This window comes from Tenrec ecaudatus, chromosome 18 (assembly GCF_050624435.1).
Source record: "Tenrec ecaudatus isolate mTenEca1 chromosome 18, mTenEca1.hap1, whole genome shotgun sequence".
Lineage (NCBI taxonomy): Eukaryota > Metazoa > Chordata > Mammalia > Afrosoricida > Tenrecidae > Tenrec > Tenrec ecaudatus.
Window position 1 is genome coordinate 2,461,708 of NC_134547.1, and position 16,461 is coordinate 2,478,168.

At 44.4% G+C, this 16,461-nt stretch overlaps 1 pseudogene; it reads right to left on the reverse strand.

Moving 5' to 3' along the window:
• Nucleotides 1–936: 936 nt before the first annotated feature.
• On the reverse strand, nucleotides 937–12,932 carry LOC142432583 (sulfotransferase 2A1-like; annotated as a pseudogene).
• Nucleotides 12,933–16,461: the final 3,529 nt, after the last annotated feature.

Sequence of the window (16,461 nt, forward strand, 5' to 3'; positions counted from 1 at the left end):
TGTGTGAGTTTCCAAGATGAACTCTTTACAGGAGTAGACCACCCAACCTTTCTCCCAACCAGCTGACTGTGGTTTCAAACTGCTGACTTTACAGGCTATCAGCCCAACAGGGGACATAAAATCTAACTCTCACAAAGGCCTTCACGTTAGTCTTCGGATCACAGACATTTACATCAGAGAGCCCTGTGGCCCAGGCTGATATGCTAAATACCACAATGAGCACAGCAAAATGTTCCACAACTGCGTGGCTGCTCACGGCACAATACACACTGGGATCAGCAGGTACGTTCCAAATCATTGTGGTGGGTACACATTAGCTCAGAACCTCAAGGTCAGCAGTTTGAAATCATCAACTGCTCAGAGGGAAAATGACCAGACTTTATCCTCAGGTAAAGAGTCCACATCTCAGAAACTCACAGGACAGTTCTACCCTTTCCTGTGGGGTTGCTATGAGTCAGCATGGAGTGGATGGCAGTGAGCTTGGTTTGGTTTGAGCTCTCCGCAAAGCCAGTAACTAACTCAGAGCTATCTGAAGGAATCTACTGTGATTGTCTTCAGCCACAGACTCACAGGTTTTCCTCAGATGTCTGGAGATTTAGAAAAGGAGGATTAAGATTGGTTTCAATTAGTTCTCTGTATATCATAAAGAAAAACCAAAAAAACCCTCATTGCCATTGAGTCCTTTCTGGCTGAGAACGACCCCTTAGGACAGAGTAGAACTGTCTCTCCTGGTTTCCGAGGCTGTAATGCTTTACGGGAGAAGAACCTCTGAACTTCCTCCCGAGAAAAGACTGGTGGTTTCGAACTTCTGACTCTGTGGTTAGCAGCCCAACTCCTAACCACTGATACCTTCTAAATTCCTCAGTCCAATACGAGTTAAAAGTCTTAACTGATACTCTATTTATTACAAAGGAAGTTACTCTACAATATTGTTCTCTACAAGGACTTCTGGTGGTACATAGGGAAGATGCTGACCTCACTCACATTCAGCCAACCCAGGGACGTGGGCTGGGGGACAGGACAGTCTCGGTCAGGGGCCGTGATGAGTGTGTCCTTGATGGGGACCACAGTACTGGGGGCTGGCTAGCCATGAGTCATAGTTGGTGTCACTGGGGCTCCAACAATCGGCTGAGGCTTAGGAGGCATTGTGAGGGTGCGTAGGACTGGCCAGGCTTGTCTTCTGCTGTGCATGGGGTGCTGAGACGCAATGAGGACTGTGACACTGTGGAATGGGGCACCATTTCTCCTGAATCCATCAGTCCTGGCAGAGGAACCCGTATGATTTTCTGATATCGCAAATGGGAATATCAGTCCATTCCAGATCAGGAACACCTAGGATAGCAAACTTGATGCTTTCCATTTCATTTATATGACAATTTACAATTTTCCTGAATTCATACTGCATCCATTCCAAGTTCTAATTCGTAAGAGAACTTTGTAGCTGTTCCTTCACATGTATTGTCGTGCCCCAAGAAAGACTATCCTCCTCGTCATTATTGTCAACTCTCATTACAGAAAGCAGCTCTTCCACCATGGCATTTTGAGGGCCTTCTAACTTGAAAGGGCCGGCTCATCCTCTTTCTATGTCTCTGACAATGTTTGACAATTTTGCAAAACTACTTGTGGGGCCAGTGTCTGTTTTCATGTGGATTTGGAGTTCCTATTGCAGTGAAACAGAACGGCACATGGCTAAGGAGGTGCTTTGTGGCTTTCCAGTCATGGCCGATGCCCACAAAAATCCTGAGAAAGTTTCCATAATAACAGGCACAGCTTGAAAGCATCCTAGTGAGGCTATGCGAGTGACGTCCATCTACCAGAGTGCATTGGACTGATCCCAAAATGATGTTTGTTGACAATGAATGCATTCCCTGAGAGTCTGTCTGGCTTGAGCCCAGGTCAGATATTAACTATGCCTTAGGTTGGCTGCACTGTTTTTGGGGTGTCTTTTCATTTTTATAAATCATTTTATTAGGGCTCTTACACCTCTTTTTTAACAATTTATTAGGGGCTCATACAACTCTTATCACAGTCCATACATATACATACATCAATTGTATAAAGCACATCTGTACATTCTTTGCCCTAATCATTTTCTTTTTTTTTCTCCTCTTTCCTTTTTTTACATTTTATTAGGGACTCATACAACTCTTATCACAATCCATACATATACATACATCGATTGTATAAAGCACATCCATACATGCCCTGCCCCAATCATTCTCAAAGCATTTGCTCTCCACTTAAGCCCTTTGCATCAGGTCCTCTTTTTTTTCCCTTTCCTCCCCGCTCCCCCCTCCCTCATGTGCCCTTTGTAATTTATACATCGTAATTTTGTCATATCTTGCTCTATCCGGAGTCTCCCTTCCCCCCCCTTCTCTGCCGTCCCTCTCCCACGGAGGAGGTCACATGTGGATCCCTGTAATCAGTTCCCCCTTTCCAACCCACTCACCCTACACTCTCCCAGCATCGTCCCTCACACCCTTGGTCCTGAAGGTATCATCCACCCTGGATTCCCTGTGCCTCCAGCCCCCATATGTACCAGTGTACAACCTCTGCCCTATCCAGCCCTGCAAGGTAGAATTCAGATCATGGTAGTTGGGGGGAGGAGGCATCCAGGATCTGGGGGAAAGCTGTGTTCTTCATCAGTACTACCTCGCACCCTAATTAACCCATCTCCTCTCCTAAACCCCTCTATGAGGGGATCTCCATTGGCCGACACTTGGGCCTTGGGTCTCCACTCTGCACTTCCCCCTTCATTCAATATGGCATACACACACACACACACACATATACACATACATATACATACATACACACATATATCTTTTTTTTTTTTGCATGATGCCTTATACCTGGTCCCTTTGGCACCTCGTGATCACACTGGCCGGCGTGCTTCTTCCATGTGGGCTTTTTTGCTTCTCAGCTAGATGGCCGCTTGTTCACCGGGTCTTACACCTCTTATAACAATCTGGACATCAATTGTATCAAGCACATTTGTACATATGTTGCCATCCTCATTTCCAAAACATTTTCTTTCTATTTGAACCTTTGGTATCAGCTGCTCTTTTTTCCTCCCTTCCTCCCCATTACTCCCACCCTCAAGAACCCTTGATAATCCGCTGTCTCCATTCAAACACGTTTCTGTTGTGTTCATCCCCTTCAGTGGGGGGGGGGGGAGGCGGTGTTATACAGTCGGTCCTTCTGATTGATTGCCCCTTTATCCCTCTCTCCCCCCACGCCCCTACCTTGCCCCTATCCTCATGGTGAAGGGCACTTATCTGTTAGGAATCCCTGTGTTGAGAGATCATATCTGTACCAGTGTGCATACTCCCGTCTAGCTGCATTTGTACGGCACAACAGGGTAGCTCCGTTTTTATGTAGATTTTGATGGTGGGCCTTCTGGAGAGTAAGAGGAGGAGGTGCCCTTTGAGGTCATCTGTCAGCATTTGCATTCCCCTAGTGACTCACCCTGGCAAGGAAGTGTGCACCTTTGTGTGTCCAATACAAAATGGGTGGAGGTGGGAGCTTATCTGAATCTGAATGGTGTCTGACTTACCAATGTCAGAGTGCGGGTCCATTGTCAGCTTGGCTGCTTCAATGGAAGAGCATACCTCCACTGCATGCAGAGTCAGGGGTCATGAGTAGGGTTTCCACATAGGTCACTAAGAGGATGAAGGTAAATAGCTCTGTGATAAAGCATGCAAGGACTCACCTCTACGATTGCCTCAGGAAGCAGGTCGGATCAGAGAAGCTGTAACGTAATGTCTCCAGTTGATATAATCTCAGGCACGCAGGCCATGGTAAGCACATGTGTAACAGGAAGGGGTTGTACGAGAGGCATACACATGACAGGAGGGGGAGGAACTAGGGTTGTACATCTATAAGTACCAAGATGGGCGGTCTTTGGAGTCAACATAGCAGCCTAACCTTGGTCGCTTCAGAGTTGGCTTGACCTTGGTTGTCTTTGAGCTCTTCTCTAAGGCAACAATCTATGGTCCTTTCTGGAAGGGTGTGGACCCTACTTCTGGTTGGACAGACAATAGGGTCTGATTGCTTTTGATGGCAGACAACTTCAGGCAGATAGCTTTCAAACAGTTGACCTTCAAGCATATATAGTAGCAGCCATGTGCTTGCCGTTACCACCTTACAATTAACATTCCCACAGGAACAGTTCTACCCTGCCTTGTAGGGTCACTATGAGGCAGAATTGACTCAGTGAGTTTTCTAGTTTTCATTCCTGAATATTCAACAGTCTAAGACAGAAGAGCCGAAAGTTGTTGCTACGGTGACTTATGGAGACCCCGTATTCATTAGAGTAGAACCATGACTGCAAAAGTTTTCAGTAACTGAATTTCTTTTAATCAGGTTGCAAGACTACTACCTCCAGTGCACATCTGGTGTGTTTAAGGTAAAAATTTTCACTAGTTTTCGGTGGTACAAAAGAGACCCCATATCTCAAACATGATTCCAGGAGTACAGTTACGCCCTCTTGAAAGGAAAGAAAAGACAGACCGACTCATCATGTGGATGAGCTCGTAATGGCACGTGAGGATTTACAGACTAGCTGCTACCTAAATATGGCAGGGAACAAAGGAAACTTGTCACCAATCCACGATGGAAGGCAGAGACGTACCTTACCGTGACAGGTGGGACTACAGAATCAGAAATGGATCCATGTTAGACCACATGTATATCTGATGAAAGATTTACAAGAAGGTCAGGGGCTTCCATTTCACGAATGATCTTGGTTATCGAGGGGCTGCAATTAAGAGGAAGTAATCCACTGTTCAATGCACTCTGCCAGATGGAAAAACCACTCAAGTCAATGGAACGGATGAAATGGATGTTGACTCTTGGGGGACACTGCCCGTGGATTTTAGGAATTTAGTGTACTCCATCGACATCTGCGGAGAGGATGCTCCGTAGTGAGCTGTAACATGAAAGTCAAGCACGTAAGAATTAAAACCACCCTCACACCTCCTGCCATGTAGTTAACACTGGCTGCTCCCCACAAAGTCGGGAGTTAAGCGCCAACCAATCCACAGAAGAAATATGAGACATTGTGTTCCCTTCAAAATGTATCGTTTAAAAACCCAAAGATAGGGTTGTTGTGATAAAGTTTAATGTGTGTGCTTTGTTTTATAAATTAACTGGGTCAGGTTTACAATGGTTTCCCTGTTCACAGCAATAATATAACATCATCAACTATGTTAAATAAACAAATATATGGGAAAAAAACAAAAAGAAACCAAAGAGTATTCATGCTTACAAAAGGTGAACTCTACATCTTATGGAAACAGACACTCCTCCTGTGGAGCAGGTGGTGGGTCTGAACCAGCTCTCGGTTCGGATCCCAGTGTGCAACCCACAGCGACACCAGGGCTCCTTACAAGGAGTGGAACAGAGGGGGGGAGGGGGAGGTTTTCTTTACAGGCATTGAGTTTGGACAGTGAGAAAGGTTGCACAATTTGAAAAATGTAATCAAGAACAATGAAGTCGGATGTGAACATTATCGAACTGGTCACCGTTTTATTGTGTATATTTTCAGGTCAATAATAAAAACCTTGGAGGAATAAATAAAGAAGGAAATTATGTTGTGGTGAAATTGGTTGAGGGAAAGGGAATTATTTTACATACCCGATGCAGCTCCTTGTATGTTATTATCAAGAAAGTCTCTTTCCCTGTCATTTGCAGCCAGCCTTGACAATGGTCAAACCATGATCCATAAAGAACTGAACGAGAAGTTGGCAGAAAAGGGTCATGTGTGTATGCTAAGTTGCACGGCTATTTCTTGCCCACGTGTGCATGTCATAAACACTTGAAGAATAAAGTCATGGAGAGTCTTGTTTCTTTCACCCAGATCATGACAAATAGGTTTATGCAATCACCACTTCACCCAGATCATGACAAAATAGGTTTATGCAATCACCACTTCAGTGCCAAATAATTTGGTATGATATAAGATAAGGTATTTAAGAACAGTTTCACATGTATGTGGATGAGAAATGATATTTGGGGGTTGGAGGGCAATAGAATTATCAAATGGATCAGATAAGCTTGAACTCAATGTATTTTGCAATTTTTTCCAGAGAGCCACCCCACCCTACCACCACGGACACTTCTCCACTTCCGGTTCTGGTTGTCTGATCGTTACTGTTCGAGTTCTTCCTGGGGCTGTTACCCATCTCAGTTCATGGGTATGATAGTCTATACACTTTTCTCCACATCTTTCTGTTTGCCTCTGAAACAAATGGTGAAGGTCACTCTTGATCGTACAGCAGTGTTCTTGAACTTTTACATAATATTGCTTGTGTACTATTTGAGTCTTCGTTTATCATTTTGTTATTATAAATTAGGCTGAATTGAATAGTCTTTTACATCTATTACCTACATCTATCTATCTCTCAATTTATCAACGATCTCCCTATATATACCTTTATCATTGCCAGTGAATTGTAAATATATAGAAAATTGATGCACCCAATTGTAAATACACATTTAAGTTTGTTACATTACAAAACTGTATACTCCATCCTGAAGATGGTGCATAGCTTTTGCACTTCCTAAGTAAGTGCTTCAAGTTATCTTCACCTCAGCAAGTTAGGTTGTGTTATGTGTACAAGTGAGATTGTTACTGAGTATTCTTCCCAGTGTGATGCTGTATTCTTTCTATTCACGTAATCCAGCGTTGGTCAAAGGAAACCAAAAAGAAACAGAAGATTCTCCAAAACCTCCAGAAAGAAACGAAACCCGGCCAACACCTTGGTTTGGGCCAATAAGAACCATTTGGTGAAGAAAACGTCCTACAATTCATTTTGGTAGTGGCTGCACAACTCTTTTTAATCTCATACAACCGCTGACTTAAACTGTACTTGAATTCGATGCCAAGAAAACGGTCTTGAAAATAAATATAAAGAGAACTATTTGGATTTGAGACCTCCAGATTTATCAAATTTGTATCTTATTTCCACTATGTATGTGGAAATGTATTACAACAGCGAAAAAAGGTTTGGGTGACAACAGCGTTGTTTAAACCACGGGATTGTTCCTCCTGGAGGGGAAGAACTGGAATTCCACTGCTCCATCCAGATTCCAAAATTAACTCAGACTTGCCATTTCCCTGAAGAAACCATTCAAAATATTGGTCAAATGTCTGTGGGTATTTCGCAAACTTTAGCACTCTCTAAAAATAAAAACCAGACGTAATAACATCTCTGGGATTTCTGAGTAGGTAGATAACCTGAAATTGAACAGGGAAAAAATGAGAAAAAATTTCATTATTTTCCCTTGCTTCTGGATTTTTGCATATGGAGGAAAAGTCACTTTCCATTACAATGTTTAGCTGCCTTTTGGTTTTATTCCATTAATTCATTGCAAAAACCCAAAATGGCAGACATTGTCTTAGACACTGACAAAGTGGTGAAGACAAAGATCACTTCTGTGTCCGTGGATCTCAGGACACATGGCAAAGGGACGTTCTCTAAGGATTTGTCAGGGAAGTTTACCTCATTACTTTTCACATTGTCTTGTTATTGTTGCATGTGGTCTAGTTGGTTACCAATTCATAGCCACCCTATACACCCCAGAATGGCACACTGTCTGGTCCTGTTTCTTTATTACAATCGTTCTTATGTTTGAGTCCATTGTTACAACCCCTATGTCAATCCAGCTTGTCGAAGACTTTGCTCATTTCCACTTCCCCTCTACTTCGCTAAGCGTAATGTCATGGCCCATTGCTTTGATATAAATTGATTGATTGATATGAAGGGTTTTGCTTATATATATTGAGTGTCACTGCTTTTGTTTCTCTAGAAAACTCAGCCTAACACGACGGTGAGCAGTAACACCAGAAAGTGCACAGGCCTTAGAACAATCGATCACATGAGATCATGCGTCTAGATATAAAGCTCGGAAGGCAGGAATGAATGAGAGCATGGAAGGATGAAAATAGAATGTGTGAGGGGTGCTGTTACGTGTTAGGACCTGCCATTTATATCAGGAGACAAAAATGTGTCAAACTCATCAAATGGAAAAATAAACTAGCTCTGTAACATTCACTCCAATCACAAAATTTAGATTAAAAAAAAATACTTAGGTTCCACGTTTTTTGCCTACTCTCTCCAGGACCATGGAAAGTGGTCCTTTTCAGAGCAGCTGGTGGGGATAGACCGGCGCCATCTACTTCTTCTAATCTCCGGCCTGTGGTTTGCCTTGTTCACTGTCGTTCGTATGTTGGACTAATTGTTTCCACGTGTCTTCTTGCTGTCATTACTCTCCTTTGCTCTCAATGGGGAGACACTAACACTCGCACCACCGAGTCAGCTCACGAGCTTTTAAGACCCACCGGTTGCTACTCATCAAAGTAGGACATAGCACGTGGTCTTTGTGAACGACGTTATGCCAATTGTCCTTGATGTCCCCATAGCTGTGGTGATGCTTCCCCGGGAGCAAGGGCTCACACCTCAAGGTGCTTGGTTGGGCATAAATCTTTGTTTCATGATTTTGCACACTCTGTGCTCCATCGTTTTGGAATAATGAGCCATTTGATGTCAAAAGAGCGCCGTTTACCCAAGGACAGGGGGTTGGGAAAGAAGGAGGAATGGAAATAGGAAACACTGGGAGGAAGTGGGATGCGCTGCTGTGCCACCTTGAGAAGAAATAGGTGAGTTGGGCTGAAATATGTGAACATTATTTTAATGTAAAGCTCAGGATCTGCTCTGTAAACCTTCATCTAAATCGCAATAAAAAGTTTTTAACACCAATTTTAAAAATAGGTGTATCAGGGGGTCTGTATTTTAAGAGGGGGTGCCTCACTGACATGCCAGGCACCCACACTCCAAGTCTCAGTTTCTTTACCTCAGCACCCCTACTAGAGCAACACATTCTTAGCACTTACCAGACAGATTTCATGCTAGCATGAAGTTTCTTCATAAAATCCATACGAGGGACTCCGTTACAGCATCGTCAAGTTGCTGCTGGATGTGCTGTCAAGTCGGCTCCTTCCCACAGCGGCCTTATGTACACCGAGCAAAGCACCAGCCGTCCTGGGACCCTCCTCACAATTGTTCTGTGTGAGCCCACTGTTGCAGCCATTCTCTACCAGTCAAGTTCATCATGTCGTCCTCCCTGTGGTGCTCTGATCTCATTGCGATGTGTTGTAGATCGTATCTTCTATGCCCCTCAAAGAATGGAGCCCTGCTAGTGTAGGACTTACTCCCTGGGCTGTGATCCACGCAGCAGGCGGCTGGAAGCCACCAGCCGCCCTGCAGGAGAAAGACCGGGCTTTCTACTCCCACAAACCGTGACCGTGTCAGAAAGTCACAAGGCGTCACGATGGGTCACCATGGACTCCATGAACTTTGAGAATGGCTCCGAGTAGACTTGACCTTAGTGGCGTAGTGCTTACAATCACCTCAAAGGCTTTTGAAAGTTGGACAGCGACAGTGTAAAATAAGATAAAACAATAATTTATAAACTATTAAGGGTTCATGGGGGAGGGCGGAAGGAAGGGGAGGGAAAAAAAGGAAAATGAGCTGATTCCAGGAATCCAAGTGGAAGGCGAATTTTGAGAATGACAAGGGCAACAAATGTATAAGGGTGCTTTACTCGATTGATGTATGTATGGATTGTGATAAGAGTTGTATGAGCCCCAATAAAATGATTTATTAAATTTTAAATAAAAGAAACTATTTCTGAAAGTTGGACCATGAACGAGGAAGATCGAAGGAAAATGAACACATTTGAATCATTGTGTTTGGTGAATTGTACTGAAAGTCCCATTAACTTCCAGAAGAGCAAGCAGATCTGTCTTTGAAGAAGTACAGCCAGCACACTCCTTGGGAGTGAGACTGGCAAGACTTCAGCTCAAGCGCTTTGGTCGTGTTAACAGGAGAGGCCAGTCCCTGGGAAAGGACGTCCCAAAGCAGAAGTTTGGAGGGAAAGCCAAAGCCCCTCCATGAAATGAGTTGGTGCAGAGGCTGCGTCAATAAACGCAAACATGACAACCATCGTGAGGATGGCACAGGACTGTTGTATGCTGCTCTGTTGGCCATAGGCCTGCTGTGAGGCCAAACCCACCTGACACATATCACCAACAGCACCCCACCTGTGGTGATGGTCCCCTTTGGAATGTGTTTTCCTTGGTGTTAAGGAGGTAGAATCAGGATGTGTGGTAGCTGGAGTCACCGACCTGACTAGAAAGTCTGCCTTAGGTCATCGCCCTTACCCCAGTCGTCACACCTCTAACCCTTGCATTGCCTGGTTCAAGTAAGGGACATTGTCTTGAGGATCTGGACTTCCATAAGAGGGTTTCAGAATGTTGGCCCATGTCATTGTACTTGTGTAGTATATTGATATTTGGGCACGGTACTCTCTCCTGCTCTGGATCCCATAGTAACTGATGATCATCTCACCCCGCCATTCTTGGATATGGAACCAGGAGCACGTGGGCAGACCTGCCTATTTGGGTTTGTCAGTCCCTGTAACCGTGTGAGTTAGAAGAATCCCCCAGCCTGGTGTCTGACTAGCAGATTGGGGACTTGCCATCTTTCACTGCCACGTGAGCCATTTCCTTGAAAATCGGTGTGTTCTGTCAGACATGGCAATGCATTATGGAACATAGTGTGGGATGAGAGAATGCTGAGGCGACGAGTAGTAGTTGATGTCAGAGATGAGGGAGTGGTACAGCGGTATGGCATCCTTAATGCCATATTTGTGTTGATTCTCAGAAAACAAATGAGTCATTCTCTCAGGCAGTGTTTCAATCGGTTGTACATAGGGTCGGCATGAACTGGAAATGCCTCAACAGCACTTAATAGCAAACAACAATCCTAGGACATTCTGATCATGCTTCTACCGCCAGATATGATGCATTGAGGGATCTGATACAATTGGGATGATGTGTTTGGTGTCCTCGGATTTAAAAGTATCATCTAAGAAGAGTACAAGTTCACATTGTTACCCTGGTGACCTTCCATGTAGAGATTGAAAGTATTCATCAGATACAAACTGGAGTCATTGGCCAAGACAGCCCATCCCGAGGGCATATACTGATTAGAAAAACCCACTTGGGTTTCTGACATGAGCTCAAAAGTCAAAATTCCTTGGAATTGTAAACATTGATTTATAATTGAGAAATTTACACAGTGCTTCCGATTGAGTTGAGGCGAGAATGTACTTAACTAATGTAGTCTGATTATTCTCTCAAGTAACACCAAGGAGATGAATGAGTACAGGAAAACGCCCTGTGGATCAAGATTTCCTGTTATGCTTGCTTCCATGAATCACGTTTGAGCTCTGTCCCTAAGAAACAGGCATTCAAACAGAAATGTGCCACTGTTATGTTGTCGTTATTAACTTACATTGATCTTGGAATGTACCAAAGCTTTAGGAAATAATTGAATGGGCAGGTGGCTGCTGTATATGCGTGGGTCGACCCATTTTTGTAGAGATGCTTGAACTTTTATGGTTTCTAAGCATGGTGAATGATCCCACAGGGGAACAGTTTGAACCCAGTTGGGATCTCCCTTGGAGTAGATAAGATTGATGATCTCTTTCAACCAATTGGTTCCTGAAACAAGGGAGGAAAAAAGAGGGTAACCTCCTTCACCTGACTTTTGTCAACACAACCCTATCTTACAACACTTACTAATTCACCCACTATATCCATGACTGGAACCCCATTACATTTCCATGCTGATCTGACACCATTTCTCCATTCAAGCCATTCTTTATTCTCAAAGCACAGTGGGCTTTTTATTTCTGTGAATAGAAATTTATTTTGATTTCCTGCAGACCTGTTTCTGCTGCTCAAGCTTTTCTCTCTCCATCTACTATTCTATATTGATCCCCTAAATATTTATCATAGCCCATAAATACACCATGGCTCTCTTGCATTCCATGATGCAATGTGAAGCGAGAATAACGAAGGCAGAAAATTCCCACAAAAATTCAAACACCATGATTCTAAGGAGTGCTACCACCATCCATGTCTGTGTTTCCTGACACACGGAATTCACACCCAGAGGCAGGGTAAGAAACGAACTTGGACTAACAGACCATTCATTTGGTTGCTTTCTATTATGAATCTTTGTCTTACGAGACCTCATTTAGCTTGCTTCCTACAAGTTCTTGCCTGGTCGATATTGCTCAGTTTTGTAGTTTGAGATCGTGGATGGAATCCTCCAGTGCTACTGGTTGCCACAGGTGGTGGTCAGACATGCCTCTCCCCCTTCCTTTCTTCTCTTAATCTGGTCCAGCATTCCACAGCACTTTGGCTCTCTGCTGGGCTGGATAATCCTCTGCAATGACCGCACACAGTTCAAAGACAATACTTACAAGGGAAGAAGACTCATTAGGGAAATGGATGGGTTGGCAAAAGCCAGGCACAGAAAGCAATTAAGGATATACTCACTGGTCCACAAAAACACCCCACTTCAGCCAGCCAAATCCAATAGGACACCATTTTAATCCCCAAAACAGAGAATTGTGAGGCACACAAAATTACTCCATTTATAACCTCATTCCCACAGTCTTGCCATTTTCACATCCTGTCTCCTTACCCGACTTTGGGAAAGAAAGAGTAATGACATCTCCATCTCTCACTACAAATTCATTTTTGATGGATTTCAGATCTTCAAGTCCATATCCAAGTTTGAGGAAAGGAATGCCTTCAACACTCAAATAATCAGAAGCCACCCCAAAAGTTTTCTTTCAAGCCTGGCCTGAACGCTCCAATATCCAAGACCTTCAAGGTATGGACTCTGCTGGATGGTATTGAGAAAGGAACTGTTGTAATAAAGCAGGACTGGGGTACATCGATTAGAGATACTGCAATAGAACCGTGTCCAGCTTACTGAACCAGGAGAGCACAGGGGATACGGGAGGGTGGATTTAGTTGTGTAAGCATTAACTAGCAGGGAACTGTTACGCATACGTAATTGCAGAGGAGGGCTGACTGAGAAAATCAATTAAACATCAGAACAATTCTATGAGCATTCCAATTCTAAAGGACTTGGTTTGTGAAAGGCACCAGTCCACAAGGGGTGCTCTAATTAATGCGAGTCTTGGCATAAGAGCACACATTATTTGCGTCCTTGAGGCTACTTAAGCGAGGTGGGGATGCTGAGACATTCCAAACGAGAGAAAAGGGGGTGGGGGGCATGTCCTTTGTGCCCTGAGATTTCTGTACACTGGACAGCCTTGATCCAGGAGACAGTTTTGATGCCGCAGGGTGCCCTGAGATTTCTGTACACTGGACAGCCTTGATCCAGGAGACAGTTTGGATGCCGCAGGACAAGCACAAGTGGCAGAGGAGAGGCAGCATCAGCACCAAGAATCAGCGCCTGAGACAAAGTCGTGACCTTGCCATCCACTTCCTCACGAAGGAAGTCCAGCTGAGTGCTTTCTGCTGGGAAGCTGACTGACTTGTCTCCTAGGGCATGTAGGGCCCGAGCTGAGCACCTTTGAGGGTGTAAGGTTTTAGACTCTAAATTTAGAGGCAAGGGACGAGAGATGGAAGACAAAACGAGTATGAGTTAACACGTTTTGTTTAGGGATACTGGGGGTTCCGGAAATCAAAGGGATATGAGTAGATGAGGGAGGTTACCTCGCCTGTAAGGTATCGAAGCCACAAGAACCTCAGTTGCACAGAAAAAGAGAGAAACGGGTTTTAATACAGACCCAGTAACAAGCTACAACAGAGTCGGGCGAGGAAAGGGTTAAAGGGCTCTCTTGTCCACTGCAGACCCCACAGAAAGAGTCCCAGCGGGAGAGAGGGCCGCTTTTAGTTAGCCAGCAGGTGTGAGAGGCAAGAGAGGCCAGAGCAGCAGGGGGGCGAACTAAGAATCTCCGGGTGCGGTAATAGAGAGAAGAAGAGTGTAGCAAGAGCAGTAAGACTAATTAGAGAGCTAAGCAAGAACAAAGAGGGATTTCAGGTCTTTAAGACCTCGGAATGTCTGTAACTCTCTTAGGAGGGTTTCTATGCATTTTTCTGATTAGAGCCTTAGGCGCCCCTGGGCAGACACTCACATCTGCAGGCTTCCAATAAGTCCTTTTGCCTCTCCGTGGCGCAAATGAGACAGAGAGCAGCGGATTTGTTTGTAAACAAATAGCAGGGGCTTAAAACTGGCTGGAAACTGCAATCTCTCTATTGGGTCCTTTAGAAATGAGGCAAATGGAAAGGTGGATTAGCCTCTGGACAATTATTAGCAGCTCTCAAAAGAGCTTTGTAACATTGCATGCACACGCAGGACAGAAGCCAGTGAGCCCTGTGACAGAGAAGCCGAAAACCAGAGAGATCTTTCTGCTGGCAGAAGATACCCTCCTGTCCAAATAATTCTATCCCGAACAATTGCAACCTCTTCCTAAATAAACTTTATAATTATGAGCTCCATCTGTTTAATTTTTTGTTACGTTTCTGGCTTTATTTCAATTGAAGTTTTCATCTGCTTTGTAATTTTTGATTGTGTAGTTTAGTTTTGTTTGCACGTTTTCCTGTACGTAAAATCCAGGAAAGGTAAATCTATAGAGACAGTAACTGAATTATTAGTTACTTGGGGTTCTGGCAAGGATGGTTGGGGGAAATGGGGAGCTAAGAGAAATTAGTTCATAAAGAAAAGGTTCTAAAACGACTTGTTATGGTGATGGTACAGTCTTCCTGTTGCAAATTTAATTTACTGGATTGTGACATATGTGGACCATGTGCCACTGAAAGTCTCTTCAAGAAGCGTGAGAGTTACAGACTTTGACCCTCGTGGGGTTGTTAAGAGCAGGAATCCTGTGCATTTGGTTTTTCAGTTTTTTAATAAGGAGATTTTCAACTACGGACTTTGCAATTAACAGACCCAGGAGTAACCATTAAGTTACTAGATGCATTCCACCTTCAATGCCCACAGGTGCTTGCCACAGAAGATCCCATCACAGAATTGGTCACACTGTTAGATCATGGGAGAATCCTGGACTACACACACACACACACCCTAAAAAACAAAACTCACTGCTATCTAAAGGACAGCGTAGAGCTGCCCCTGTGAGTTTACAACAGTGGTTCTCAACCTGTGGGTCGTGACCCCTTTGGGGGTTGAACAACCCTTTCACAGGGGCTGCCCAATTCATAACAGTAGCAAAATTACAGTTATGGAGTAGCAACAAAAATAATTTTATGGTTTGGGGGGGTCACTATAGCATGAGGAACTGTATGAAAGGGTTGCAGCATTAGGAGGGTTGAAACCACTGGTTTACAAAACTAAAAGGCTTTATGGGAAGAGAAATGTCATTCTTCATTCCAAACAGCTGTCTGTGGTTTCAGACTGTTGACCTTACAAGTTAGGGGCCCAACAGTGGACATAACATCTGTCTCACAAGGGCCATCATTGCAGTGTTCTGATCAAGGACTTTCCCATCAGAGAGCCCCGTGACCTTGGTTGATGTGCTAAATACCACAACGTGTTCATCAAAACTTCCCACAATTACTTGGCTGCTCACAGATTGAGGTGCAGTCCTACGCCTTAATTAATACATCAGAATCACATGCGCCCAGCAGCTACCTTCCTAATCTAAGCCTTGGCCTTGATTGTGCGCCAAGGGTGTAAGTGTAGACAAGCAGAAGAACTCTGAGTTTCTTAGCATCTAGTTCAGCGGTTCTCCACCTGTGGGTCGCGGCCCCTTTGGGGGTCAAATGACCCTTTCACAGGGGTCCCCTGATTCATAACAGTAGCAAAAGGACAGTGATGAAGTAGCAATAAAAATAATTTATGGTTGGGGGGGGGTCACCTCGACATGAGGGAACTATATTAAAGGGTCCTGGCATCCGGAAGGTTGAGAACCGCTGCTCTAGTTGGTTCCCACTCATGATGACCCAAGGGTGCCAGCATAGCGCTGTGCTCCATGAGGCTGTGGACTTTCCAAAGGCATTTTACACTGTTTGGGGCAAGTATGAGAGTGCGGCTTAGGTCCCTCCAGATTTCAACGCAAACGATTCGATGATGTTGTTTACATTCTCCACAGTGCATGCACACTCTCGTTCTTTCTGTTCCGGTGAGCTCTCCTGCACAGCCCTGGTGTCAAAGTAGTGGTTGCATTGGCTGCTAACCTCACGGTCAGCTGTTGGAAAGCACCAGCTGTACCGGGGCAGAATGATGGGGCTTGACACTCCCGTCCAGCGGGAGAGTCTTGGAAACCCACAGGGACAGTTCTACCCTGTCCTTCAGGCGTGGTAGGAGTTGGCACGGACTGCACGGCAGTGAGTTTGGTTTGCTTTGAGCTCTCCTGTAAGCCAGTAATTAACCCACAGCCACCAGAAGGAATTGACTTGGGTTTCCTTCAGCAATAAACTCAGTTTGCCATCAGAAGTCTGGAGATTTAGAAAAGGAAGAGACAGATTCATTTAAATTACTTCTCTATTTCTCAAAAAAAAAAAAAAAACCCACACACAAACAAAACCTCCCTGCCATTGAGTCCATG